This window comes from Oncorhynchus masou, chromosome 6 (assembly GCF_036934945.1).
Source record: "Oncorhynchus masou masou isolate Uvic2021 chromosome 6, UVic_Omas_1.1, whole genome shotgun sequence".
Taxonomy (NCBI): domain Eukaryota; kingdom Metazoa; phylum Chordata; class Actinopteri; order Salmoniformes; family Salmonidae; genus Oncorhynchus; species Oncorhynchus masou.
Genome location: NC_088217.1, coordinates 49,127,215 through 49,130,693, shown reverse-complemented (window position 1 = coordinate 49,130,693; position 3,479 = coordinate 49,127,215). Strand labels below are relative to the sequence as shown.

General features: G+C 38.6%; 1 pseudogene; it reads left to right on the top strand.

Moving 5' to 3' along the window:
* Window positions 1-1,193: 1,193 nt before the first annotated feature.
* Window positions 1,194-2,501, top strand: LOC135541138 (transcription factor HES-5-like; annotated as a pseudogene).
* Window positions 2,502-3,479: the final 978 nt, after the last annotated feature.

Genomic DNA, 3,479 nt, shown 5'->3' with positions numbered 1-3,479 from the left:
GTGTAACCGGTGCTGTCCTGCACCGCTGTAGCTCTGCGTTGTGTGTGGTTGATTGAGACTATTGTAACGACGTTCTTCGTTTGTAGAAAGAGAGTCGGACCAAAATGCAGCGTGTTGGTTACTCATGTTTTTTAATGAAACAAATAACGATTACAAGAAAATACTGAGAAAAATACAAAACAACAAAACGGAACGTGAAACCTATTACAGCCTATCTGGTGAACACTACACAGAGACAGGAACAATCACCCACGAAATACACAGTGAAACCCCGGCTACCTAAATATGGTTCCCAATCAGAGACAACGAGAATCACCTGACTCTGATTGAGAACCGCCTCAGGCAGCCAAGCCTATACAACACCCCTACTCAGCCGCAATCCCAAATACTACAAACCCCAATACGAAAATACAATATATAAACCCATGTCACACCCTGGCCTGACCAAATATATAATGAAAACACCAAATACAATGACCAAGGCGTGACAACTATAGACGTGGACTTTGGAGATCAGGTCGTTTTAATCAAGCAGAATTCTCTCTCTGCCTCCTGCATCTGCATCCATAAGGAAATAAAACATTTGCAGAACACATATGTTCCGCGTATCGTCGCCTCTTTCTCTCATAGTGCATCAAAATGATTTGAGCACGAACACGCAGGGCAAAACATAAGTACACACTCCCCTACTCCCAGGATGCAGGCATGCATAATAACAAATCAACATGCCATATTAATATATGAACCTGGTGAAATTCACACAGTACGTTAACAACTGTTACACGTGGATACAGAATACTACATTCAGCAATGTCCTTACAGGTGGAGATTAATAACACTGTTTGTTTAATTAGAGAATCTGTGTCAATCTCACACCTGTAAGGTGTAAGTTGTAATGTTGAGCGTGTGCTCTGTTAGTGTCATTGATGCCAACATCAGGCATCAGATCTAGGGGTCACCACTTTCCCAGATTCACACAGCGCTCTGTCAGTCACTCTCCATCACCCCCACCCCTCCACCTGTTCCCCTGAGACGTGACCATTGTCCTCCAGCAATAAGAACACTGAGCATGTGGCAGCTCCACACTCCTCACTGTCCTCCCAAGCTCTCCCATTGGCTACAGACTGTGAGAAACTCCAACAAGCCCAAGACCCACACATTCATATGCAGATTTGGGACAATATATAGGAGAGATGAAGCCAGTAGAGATCAGATTCTCTCTACACAGACCTCTATAGCACAGAGATCCAGCCATGGTACCTACAATCACTTCAACTATGATCTACCCTAAGGAGCACCTGACTCTGACAAACAAGGTAAATTGAAGATTCAAATTCAATTACATGTATTCTATTGTATTGATTGATTGTTAATCTGTTTCAATAATGTCATACACAAGAATAATCTTATTAATGATTCCTCTTCTCTTCCTGCAGCTAAGAAAGCCAGTGGTGGAGAAGTTACGCAGAGATCGTATCAACAACAGCATTGAGCAGCTCAAGTCTCTCCTGGTTCCGGAGATCCTCAACCAGCAGTCCGACTCCAAGCTGGACAAAGCCGACATCCTGGAGATGACAGTTTGCTTCCTGAGACGACAGCAACAGAACCAGCCAGTGAGCTCCTCCTCCTGCTCAGCACCTGTCAATCAGGGTTACTTCAGGTGTGTCCAAGAGATTGTTCACTTCCTTTCTAAAGATGAGCAGAAGTCACAGTCCCAGAGAAGACTGCTGCGACACTTCCAGAGCCTGCAGCCATCCACTGATAAGAACAGGAGGGAGATTGACGGTCCTCAGCTGAGCTCCCCAGCCCAGTACAGCATCAGCAAAGAGAAGAGTCCAGTCAACATCGCCCCCTGGAGGCCCTGGTAGAGACCTACAGATTGGAGCTCCACTCTGACAAACACAACGGATGGACCATGTTGGTCTAAGATTAATTTCATGGACAGTAATGAGTATAATAAAATATATTCTTCATCTTCTGCTTATGCAGGAGTTTTTCAAGTCTTGCTGTGAGACGTTTAATTAAAGTTGTACTGAACAAGTTAACGTTCTCTGAGAAAATGATCAAATTGATAATTTAAATAACGTTAATGTTTTATGAAACGTGTTGATTATATTAATCTTGTTTTTATATTCATGATCAACAATAACTTTAACGCTCCTCCATGAGAACTTTTAACCCACAATAGATATTATATAATCAGTCTGTTTGTGATTATCTATGACTGATCTGTTTGAAGTTCAAAATATATAAGACAAAAACTCATTGCCACTACATTTGTGTAGTGATATAGTCATATTGACATTGTATTGAGCATCTTCTGTGAAGCTTGTATCAGTTATATATTTGATATTGATCAACTTGAGCTACAGCATCAATGTTCCTCCGTGAGGATTATTTACCCAAACTGGGTATTATACCTGTTATCATCACTCTGTGATTAACAATATTTGTTTTGTTTAAAGATCGAACTTCATTTGTGAAATTATCGATCATTTTATTTGAATAATAATTTTATTTCAAATGTGATTTAAAAAAAAATCTAATTGAAAAACATGATTATTTTGAACAATTATTTTGTCTTTAATAAAGACAGTAACTTTGTATCCTATACTCTAATAGAGTATCATATCTTGGAGTTTTGTTCAAGTTCTTGTTGTGATGTTTAATCACTGTATTTTTCTTGAAATATTTACCTTAAATTAAGGTATTCAATGATGTGACTCATTGAGTCAGTCTGAATAAATAAACAAATCATCAAATGAAATATTTTTGTCTGTTGCTTCATTATTTTCTTGACCAAGACAATGCTCCAACAACATTGCATTATTAAATTACTGATTTATGAAACTCCACATATATTAAGTGGCTGATTCAAATACAATAACAATGATGACCCAAGACTATGCAGAAATGATATTGTCTGCATTGGAATGCAACACTCAATTGAATCAATACATTCATTTTGATCTCCAGGTGCTTCATTCAAAATCTACAGAGTAATATCAAAGTTAAGAGACATTTCTAGTCAAACATGTTTATTTTACTGTCATTGTTTTTATATAAAACATAACAGTCATTTCATATCTTGTTGTAGTAAAGGTGTAATGAACTATAGAGATGTAAGTGATCATCATTCTGACTTCCTTAGGAAACATGACATGTTTTTTATTGATGCACCTGTTTTAAATAAATGTATTTTCAGTGTTTCAGAATGTGATCAATTATTTTAGTTTAGTCATAATATATCAGTGATTCCAGGTGTTGGACAAAATTAGTACTGTCATCTTAATGCTTTAAATGTTTAGAGCAGCTGTGCCCCTCTGATGTGTAATAAGACACACTTCTATTGTTCCTCTATTGAAAGCAGTGAATGGAGAGAATGTGGGAAACCGAGGAGAATTCACTTACAGGGCCCCTTCAGGACAATAGACTGGGACCTCGACCCTGGACTGTCAGAGGTTAGAGTGGGGGTGTAA